The sequence below is a fragment of the Castor canadensis genome, chromosome X (assembly GCF_047511655.1).
Source record: "Castor canadensis chromosome X, mCasCan1.hap1v2, whole genome shotgun sequence".
Taxonomy (NCBI): Eukaryota; Metazoa; Chordata; class Mammalia; order Rodentia; family Castoridae; genus Castor; species Castor canadensis.
This window is the reverse complement of record NC_133405.1, coordinates 91,126,037-91,136,877: the sequence shown is the minus strand read 5'-3', so window position 1 is coordinate 91,136,877 and position 10,841 is coordinate 91,126,037. Positions and strand designations below refer to the sequence as shown.

The 10,841-nt window shown below is 37.7% G+C and overlaps 1 pseudogene; it reads right to left on the bottom strand.

The window, feature by feature from the left end:
* Positions 1 to 1,350: 1,350 nt before the first annotated feature.
* Positions 1,351 to 10,454, bottom strand: LOC141419476 (keratin, type I cytoskeletal 18 pseudogene; annotated as a pseudogene).
* Positions 10,455 to 10,841: the final 387 nt, after the last annotated feature.

The following is a 10,841-nucleotide window of genomic DNA, read 5'->3' as shown; positions in this document are numbered from 1 at the left end:
CAACACATTGCTCAATGATCAGTGGGTCATAGAAGAAATACAGGAGGAAATAAAAAAGTTCCTGGAATTTAATGACGGTGAAAACACAAATATCAGAAACTATGGGACACAGCAAAGGCAGTCCTAACAGGAAAGTTTATAGGCAAGAATGCATATATTAAAAACACAGAAAGATCTCAAATACATGACCTAATGCTACATCTTAAACCCCTAGAAAATCAAGAACAAGCTAAACCCAAAGCAAACAGGAGAGAAATAATTAAAATAAGGGTTGAAATCAGCAAAATAGAGACCAAATAAACCATACAAAGAATCAGTAACAAAAAGCTGGTTCTTTGAAAAACAAGATCGACAAAACCCCGGCAAATCTGACTAAAACAAGGTGAGGAAAGACCCAAATTAGTTAAATCAGAAATGAAGAAGGGGAGATAACAACAGGCACCTAGGAAATCCTGGAAATCATCAAGGTCTACTTTGAGAACATATACTGAAATAAATTGGAGAGTCTAGAAGAAATGGACCAATTTCTACATATATATGACCATCCACAACTGAAAAATGTCATATTAATCAATTAAACAGATCTATAACACACGATGAAATTGAAGCAGCAATAAAGAATTTCCAAAGAAAAGAAAAGTTCAGAACCTGATTGATTCTCCACTGATTTCTACCAGACCTATAAAGAAGAACTAATACTAACACTCCTTAAACTTTTCTACAAAATAGAAAGGAAGGAACACTGCTTAACTCATTTTATGAAGACAGTATTACATTCATCCTCAGTTTGAACAAGGACACTTTCAAAAAGGAGAACCACAGGCCAACCTCCTTAAAGAACATTGATGCAAAAATCCTCAGTAAAATAATGGCAAACTGAATCCAACAACAGATAGGAAAGATCACACACTGTGACCAAGTGGGCTTCATCCCAGGGATGCAAGGATGCTTCAACATATGCAAATAAATAAGTGTAATATAGCACATTAGCAAAAGCAAAGATAAAAAACACTTGATCATCTAAATAGTCCCATAAAAAGTCTTCAATAAGATTCAACACCATTTCATGATAAAAGCTCTGATGGAACTAGGAACACAGGAATGTACTTCAACATTATAAAGGCTAGATATTACAAGCCTATAGCCAACATCATACTTGGGGGTTGAACAACACATGGGGAAAAACTGCAACCATTTCCTGTAAATTCAGGAGGGTTCCCACTCTCCCCACTCCTTTTCAATATACTCTTGAAATTTCTAGCCAGAGCAATAAGGCAAGAAGAAGAAATAAAAAGAATACATATAGGTAAAGGAGTAGTCAAAAACTATCCCTATTTGCAGATGGCATGATCTTCTACCTTAAAGACCTGAAAAACTTCAGTGAAAAGCTCCTAGACCATGGACAGTTTCAGCAAAATAGCAGAATACAAAATCAACTTACAAAAATCAGTAGCATTCTATATACCAACAATGAGCAGATTGAGCAAGAATATAAGAAAACAATTCCATTTACAGCAGCCTCATAAAATCACATAGCTAAGAATAAACTTGACAAAGGATATAAATGACTTCTGCATGAAGAACTACAAACCATTGAAGAAAGAAATCAAATAAGACTACAGAAGGTGCACAGATCTCCCATGATCATGGATTGGAAGAACCAACATAGTAAAAATGGCTATACTACCAAAAACAATCTACATGTTCAATTCAATTCCCATCAAAATCTCAAGGACACTCATCACAGAGATTTAAAAATCTACCCTAAAATTCATTTGGAAACAAAAAAGACTGTGAATAGCCAAGACAATACTGAACAAAAAAAGCAATGCTGGGAGTATCACAATAGCAATAAAAACAGCAGGGTACTGACACAAAAACACACATGAAGATCAGTAGAACAGAATAGAGGACCCAGATATGAATCCACATAGGTACACTCACCTCATTTTTTACAAAGATGCCAAAATCATGCGATGGAGAATAGACAGCTTCTTCAACAAATGTTGCTGGGAAAAGTGGTTATCTGCCTGCAGAAAACTGAAACTAGATCCATGCTTGTCACCCTGTACTAGTATCAACTCAAAGTAGATTAATGACCTTAATATCAGGCCTGAAACCTTGAAGCCAGTACAGAAAAGAGCAGGGAATATGTTGAAAGCAATAGGTAATGCAAAGAATTCCTCAATAGAACCCCAGCAGCTCAGCAACTAAGAGAAAGGATGGACAAATGGGACTACATGAAATTAAAAAGCTTCTGTACAACAAAGTAAATGGTCTCTAAACTGAAAAAACACCCACAGAATGGGAGAAAATCTTTGTTAGTTATACGTCAGACAAGGAAGGGACTGTTAACCAAAATATACAGGGAGCTCAAAAAACTAAACTTTCAAAAAAAACATCAATGACCCAATAAAGAAATGGGCAACTGAATAGAGCTTTTTCAAAGGAAGAAGTCCAAATGGCTAAAAAAAAAAACACATGTAAAAATGTTCACCATCCCTGACCATAAAGGAAATGCAAATCAACACCATACTAAGATTCACCTCACTTCTGTTAGATTAGCTACCATAAAGAACACCACCAATAACAAATGTTGGTGAGGATGTAGGGAAAAGGAACCCTCATACATTACTGGTGGGAATGTAAGCTGGTACAACTACTATGGAAAACAATATGGAGGCTTCTTAAAAAACTAAAAATAGATCTGCCAAATGATCCAGCAATACCACTCCTAGGGATATACTTGAAGGAATGTGAATCTGGTTACAACAAAGGCACCTGCACACCCATGTTTATTATAGCACTATTCACAATAGCCAAGCTATGTCAACAGCCAAGATGCCCACTACTGATGAATGGATTAAGAAAATGTTGTACTTATACACAAGGGAATTTTACTCATCCATAAAGAAGAATGAAATTTTGTCATTTACACATAAATGGATTTAACTGGAGATATCATCTTAAGTGAAGTTAGTCAGGTTCAGAAGGCCAAGAATCATGTCCTTTCCCTCATATGTGGATTTAGACCTAAACAAATGCAGCAACATTATTGGACATGGGTCACACTAAGAGGAGGCTGCGCACGGGAGGGATAGGGCAAGAGAAGGAAACCCAAAACTTGAATGTGGTTGATGTGCTCACTGTATAAGAACAAATATAGTAATCTTAAACTGGGTGAGGCCACTATGGAAAAGGAACTAGGGAGTAGTGAAGAGGACTGGTACAGGTGAACCAATTTGGGTTGTAATACAAATATGCATGGAAACAACACAAGGAATTTCACTGTATAGCTATCTTTATCTCAAACTAGCAATGACACCATGTTTTTCTTATTATCGTTTATGTTTTTTCTTCTACAAAATTGGAGAACAGGAGGGTACAACAGGTTCTGCCTGGAGGCTGGAGAGGAAGGATTGAACTAGGGGGAGGTGGCACAAATAAGGTATACAAATGTAAGTAAATGCAAAAAATGATTTCTGTTGAAATTCTTCCAGGAATCAGGGAATCTTCTTCTGTGTATATGAGTCCTGTAAGTATTTTCTGCAGTGCTGGCTTGGCTGTCGTGATTTCCAGTAGCTTTTTTGTTGTTGTTGTTGTAGAAGGTTTTAATTTCTCCTTCAATTAGGAAGAATAGTTTTGCTGGATAGACTAGTCTAGTTTGACAGTTGCTTTCTTTAAGGGCCTGAATTATGCCTTTTGATGAACTTCTTGCATTGAGAGTTTTTGTTGAGAAATCTGCTGTTATTCTGATGGGTTGGCCTTTATATGTAGCTTGTCTTTTCTCTTTTATAGCTCTCAGTATTCTTTCGTTGTTCTGTATGTTGAGTGTTTTGATTATGATATGTCTGAGGGTGTTTCTATTTTGGTCCTGACAGTTTGGTGTTCTGTGCGCTTCCTGCACCTGAATGACCCTCTCTTTCTCAAGGTTGGGGAAGTTTTCAGTTATTATTTTATTGAGTAGGATATTGATACCCTTAGTTTGTATCTCTTCTCCTTTTATACCCATGATTCATGGCATTTTTGTTGTTTGGGCACTGACCTTCTCCACATGGTTCTTGAGTTAAAGGTTTCAGCTCTCCCAGCCCCACTGGGGTAGCTGCTGCTGGGCTCCCGTGCTCAGATGTGGTGCTCAGCATCAGCATCTGGGAAGTACAAACCTGCAAATGTTTCTCCAAGTATTCTATTGCTTCAATCCTTTTAGGTTCAGGCAGGGTTCTGCTTCTCCCTGCTGGTGAGGCCTGGAACATGGCTTTCCAGAGATTGCAGTTTCCACATTCCTTCAGGTTGTGGGAGGTCTGTCTGGAGTTAGGAACTGTCTTGAATCCTCCCTCATGAAGTTTTTAGTTATTAAATTTTTTTTGATGTCTAATGACTGCACTTTTAGTGGCCATCTGTTTCCCAAGGGACCTCTGTTTCTCCACCTAAATGCCTCAGTATTTTGGTGTCATTGATTTCAGACACCACTTTTCTGCCCACCATCCTGTGGGCAGTGGTCTGTGGATGGTTTGCACAGATTTGCTGCTGTCCAGGGAGTCATTAAGATTGAAGTCCTCTGCGTCTTCCAGTAGGCAGCGATAGGTGGCCATCTCAGCTTCCAGTTTATTGTTCAGCAGGGCCTCATGCTTCTGGGTCTGGTGCTGCCCTTCTGTCTTGGTCTGTGTCAACAATGACTCCAGGTGCAGCAGAACAACATTGAGCTGCTCCAACTGTACAGTGTAGCAGCCCTGTATGTTCTGTAGGCTGTTCTCCAACCTGGTCTTCAGATTTCTCATGGAGTCCAGGTTGATCTCTAAGACCCGGAAAGTGCATCTCAGTTCTGTGAGCATCATGTCTGCAGCTCCAATCTCAGTGAACTGCAAGATGACCATTGTTATGCTCTCCTCAATCTGCTGGGAAGAGTACTTGTCCAGTTCCTCTCCATTCTTCTAAGTCAGATCTTCATACTGAAAAGCATACCAAAAGCAATCTACATGTTTAATGCAATCCCCATGAAAAATCCAACATTCCTGGCCATAAACGAAATGCAAATCAAAACTACCTGAAAATTCCACCTCACTCCTGTTAGAATGGCTGTCATGAAGAACACAATAGCCATTTTCACAATATCTCCCATGCCAATCCATGAGCATGGGAGATCTTACCATCTTCTGTAGCCCTCTTTGATTTCTTACTTTAATGCTTTATAATTTCCATTATCAAGGTCTTTCACTTCTTTTTTAAGTTTGTTTCTAGGTAAACTTATTTTTGAGACTATTATAAATGGAATTATTTTGCTATATTATTTCTCAATCTGTTAATTTTTGGTACATAGAAAGACTACTTAATTTTGTAAGTTGAGTTTGTACCCTGCTGTTTATGGTGTCTAGGAGTTTTTTGGTGGAGATTTCAGGTTTTTCAGGTATAAGATCATGTCTCCTGCCAACAACAACAATTTGACTTCTTCCTTTCCAATTTGTATTAGGAATTCCAAGTCTATGCTGAGTAAGAGTGGAGAGAGTGGACAGCCTTGTCTTGTTCTGGACTTTAGAGGAAATGGTTTCAGTTTTTTCTCATTAGTATGATGTTGACTATAGGCTAGTCATATGTTGCCTTTATTATGTTGAGGTATATTCCTTGTGTTCCTAGTTTCATCAGAGCTTTTATCATGAGAGAATGTCGAATTTTGTTGAAGGCTTTTTCCACATCTATTGAGATGATCATGTGGTTTTTGTATTTGCTTCAATTAATATACTGTATTGCATTTAATAATTTGGGTATGTTGAACCATCTCTGGACTGAAACCACCTTGATCATGGTGTATGATCTTTTTGATATGCTGTTGAATGTGGTGTGCCAGTATTTTGTTGAGGGTTTTTGGGTTTTCACATCTATGTTCATTAAAGAGCTTGGCCTGTATTCCTCTTTTTTTGTTATGTCCTTGCCCAGTTTGGGGATGAGTGTAATACTGGCTTCATAGAATAAGTTTGGCAGTGTTCTTCCTGTTTCTATTTCATGGAAAAGTTTGAGAAATGTTGGTATTAGTTTTCTTTAAAGGTCTGGTAGAATTCAGCAGTGAATCTGTCGGGCCTGGACTTTTCTTTTTTGGAAGCCTCGTTATATTGGCTTCAATTTCATTGCTTCTTATAAATCTGTTAAGGTGATTAATATCTTCTTGGTTCACTTTTGGATGGTCATATGTGTGTAAGAATTTGTCCATTTCTTCTGGATTTTCCAATTTATTTAAATATAGGTTTTCAAAATAGTCCCTAATGATTCCCTGGATTTCGTTGGTGTTTGTTGTCATCTTCCCTTTTTCATTTCCTATTTTATTAATTTGGATCTTTTCCCTCCTCATTTTAGTCAGATTTGCCAGGGGGTTGTCAATCTTATTCAATTTTTCAAAGAACTAGTTTTTTGTTTCATGGATTCTTTGTATGGCTTTTTTGGTCTCTATTTCATTGATTTCAGACCTTATTTTTATTATTTCTCTCCTTCTGCTAGTTTTGGGTTTAGCTTGTTCTTCTTTTCTAGGAGTTTGAGATGCAGCATTATGTCATTTATCTGAGAACTTTTGTGTTTTTAACACATGCATTCATGGATATGAACTTTCCCTTTAGCACTGCCTTTGCTGTGTGCCATAGGTTCTGATATATTTTGCTTTTATTTTGATTAAATTCCAGGAACTTTTTTATTTCCTCTCTTATTTCTTTGATGACCCACTGATCATGAAGCAATGTGTTGTTCAGTCTCTATCTGCTTCAGGATTTTCTGCTGTTTCTTTTGTTGTTGAGTTCTAGATTTATTGTGTTGTGATCAGAAAGTATGCAGGGGACTATTTCAATTTTCTTATATTTGTTAAGACTTACTTTGTGGCCTAAAATATCATCTATTTTGGAGAAAATTTCATGAGCTGCTGAGAAGAAAATATGTTTAACTATTGTAGAATGCAATACTCTGTAGATGTCTATTAGGTCCATTTGTTCTATGGTGTCATTCAATTCTAAAGTTTCTTTGTTCATTTTTTTTGGTCTAGAAGACTTATCTATTAATGATAGAGGGGTATTGCAGTCTCCCACTACCACTGTGTTGGGATCTATCTGTGATTTTAAGTCTAATGGTGCATGTTTAATCATATCAGGTGCACAGACACTTGGCACCTGTTAAAAATGGTTATTTCCTCTTGATGTATTGCTCCTTTTATTAGTATGAAGTGACCTCCTTGATCTCTTCTGATCAATTTAGGTTTGAAGTTTACTTTATCTGATATAAGTATAGCCATTGCTGCTTCTTTTAGATGGCCATAAACTTGGTAATTCTTTTTCCACCTTTTCAGCCTAAGCCATGTTTTTTCTGTCTGTAAAGTGGGTTTCTTATAAACCACAAGTCATTGGTCTGCCTTTTTAGTCCAGTTTCCCAATCAATGTCTTTTGATGGGGGAGTTGAGGCCATTAACATTTACTGCTAATATTGAGAGGTATGTGTTGATTCCTGCCATTTAGTTGATTTTGTTGTATAAGGATCTGTGTGTGTGCAACTAATTCTATGTCACTCTATTATTACTTGTCTGGTCTTCTCTTGAGATTTAATAATTCCCATCGTATCAAGGTTGTATGTTTATTTTTGTCTTCTGTGTGCAGTATTACTTTCAGAATCTTCTGGATTGCTGGTTTAGTGGTCGTGTATTGTTTTAGTTTCTGTTTATCATGGAAAGTTTTTAGTCCTTTCATTTCGAATGATAGCTTTCCTGGGTAGAGTATCCTAGGATTGAAATTGTTTTCCTTTAGTCCTCTAAATACCTCACTCCATGCCCTTCTTGCTTTTAAGGTTTCTGTTGAGAAATCTGCTGTTATTTTGATAGGTTTACCTTTATATATTATTTAATTTTTCTGTCTTACAGCCTTCAATATTCTCTCCTTGTTCTTTGTGTTCATTGTTTTATCTATAATATGTTGTGGAGAGGTTCTATTTTGGTCATATCTGTTTGGTGTCCAGGAGGCTTCTTGTGCCTGGATGGGCATTTCTTTCTCATGATTTGGGAAGTTTTCTGCTACTATTTTGTTGAATATATTACTTATGCCTTTAGCTTGCACATCTTTTCCTTCAGTGCTGATGAGTCATAGGTTTGGCCCTTTGACGGAGGTGCAGAGTTCTTGCATATTCCTTTCACAGTTCTTCAGTCTTTTGTCTAAGTATTCTTCTGTTTTATCTTTAATATGCATTTTGTCTTTGAGCCCTAAAATTCTGTCTTCCACTTGTTCCAGTCTGCTGAAGTAGCTTTCAACTGTATTTTTTATTTCACTTAAGCAAGTTTTTGTTTGTATGCTTTCTGTTTGATTCCTTTTTTTTTTGAGACTTTCCATATCTTTTTAAAGTTGCTTTTTATGTGTTGTGCTGTCTTCTTTATTTCATTTATATCATTTAAAAAAAATTTCCTTGGTTTTGTTTCAGAGTTTGTTGAAATCCTCTTTGAGTACATTTAATTGTTTCTGTGTCTTCTAATTTTTTTAATCAGTGTTCTTTTGGGATTCATTCATTGAGTTGTTTTTGTATGTCATCTTTAAGCTCCTTTTTAATCAAACATTCTTAGCATCACTCTTCTGACCTCAGCCACTGGGAACTCAGCCCCTTCACTGTCCACCAAATCACATATTGTCTGATTGTTAAACTTTTGTGGAGTCATATACCCCTGCTGTCTTTTATTCCCTATGTTTCTATTTTGAGATCTGCTCATGTGTTGTTGATTAGTTAGTTGAAAGTTTTAATTACCTGTTATTTTTTCCTTTGCTTAATTTCTATGCTCTGACTAACTTACTTTTTATCTAGGTTATTGTAGTGTTTCTGTTCCCTAACCTGGAGGTAAAACATAGCAATAACATATTTACAGATTCAATGCCAAACCAGTTATTTACATAATATATTTTTAAAACCCTTTGTGATAGTATCTATAAACATCAGGTATTGGGGAGATAAACATTGTTTGCATAGAGATAGATACTTAGGTAACTGCTTCACAGGATTGCAGGAACCAAAAACCACTCTTGATCTATCCCCTTCTAGACAAGTCTCAAACCACCAAAGAAATGAGTGAGCTTTAACTCTGGAGTCCATGGGCTTTAGAGTGGAGTCCTAGGATGAGATGAGGAGAAGTCATGTGAGGAATAGGGGCTATAGGGTAATAAGACCCTAATGTGTATAAAGATGTAGTTCAGTCCTTATGGGGGAAGGTGCTACTGTCAGGTAGTGATAGGAAGGATGGGGGAAATGTGTAAAGTTGGTATAATAGACTACTGAGTGAGTGGTTAGTGTGGAGGAGATAGGGACTGTCAAGGGAAGAAAAGGGGAAGGAGGGGAAGATAAGGAGTGGGAAGGAAGAAAGTAAAGTAAGAAAAGAGAAAAATCAGGGGAGAGAAAAGAATGTGGAAAAAGGGAGTGCTAAGCAAATTAAAATTTCAACAGAATGGAAAGGAGTGGGTTTCCTCTGAGTTCAATGAGTGCTCTGGGTGCTTCCCTCTGGGTGCTGTCCCTTTTGACAGGGGCTTTCTCTGTGTCCCTGCCCCTTCTTAAGGTTAACATGTTGGGCTGGGTGGCAACCAATGGTGCCCCTCTCTACCAAACAGTTTTTGGAGGATCCTACCTTGGTCTTCAAACACAGGCTTTTCTTGGGTGGGGGCAGTCAGGGCTAGCTTATTTTTGTAGGGTTCTCTAAAAGGGTCCCATGAGGAACTGGTATGTAAGCAGTTGCCAGCCCCTTCAGAATGCAGGGCAACCCTGGGAGCTGGAATTGAGCTTTTTGGGCAACTGCTGTTCTTTTAAAAGGCTCTTAGTTTTAACTCATAATCAGTTTCCCCAAGGTGTTTGAATGTGTTTTTGTTTTTCCAAGGCTGGGTCACCCCTCCCCTACACAGGCTGAATCAGCCTAGCAGTCCACCACACCCTCACAAGGAGAAGGTGAAATTTTCCCTCCATTTGTTAGGCCACCAGCTGTGTCCAGGAGGGATGCAATTTGCCTACAAGCTGCGATGGACTGTGATTTCCTCCAGAGCAGATGGTGCAACACATTCATCTGGAAAGGTTGCAACTTCTCTAGGTGTTATTGGAGGTTGGTCCAAGTTGGCACAGGCAGGTATCTGTCAGAGGTGCTTTGTCCATGAATTTTGGTGCGTCCAGGACAACCTAAGTGCTTACAAAACCCATTCTATGTTCTCTATATTGAGTTTTTGCTCTTTGGAAAGAGGAAAAAATGAAGGGGAAAATAAAAGGAGAAATGGCTATTCAGTAGGCCAGTCTAGCAGTTGCAGCATTTGGGTTTCTGGGGCCGTTACGTGCTATAAAAAGTTAATTTAAAGGTCAGTTGTTGTGTATTATGTAATCCCTATGTATTGTCAGTATCTTACATGATGAAAAAGCCAGGTTACCAGATCCTTGTTACCACGAATATCAAGTTTTCTTTTGGACTCATGAGAACTCATGATTCTAGGGTGTATCTCCTATCTGCCTCTTAGTCTCTCATATATATTAGTCTTTCTTAATCCACTCCCTCTTCCCTTCCTTTTGAACAGTTTTTAGTTTCATTATGCTATTTTCATATATGTAATGGATCTTTTAAAATTATCTCCCGTCACCCTCTCCTTTCTCCCTCCCCTACCCTGCCGGTTCCTCACCCAAACAGTTACCATTTTACAATCATATCATATTATTCATTTTGGGGTCTATATTCCACATATGAATAAATACATGCAATATTTGTCTTTCTGAGCTTGGCTTATCTCACCGAACTTGATGATCTTCATTTCCATCCATTTCCTGAAAATAACATAATTTCATTCTTTATTGCCCCATGGTGTATATGTACCACA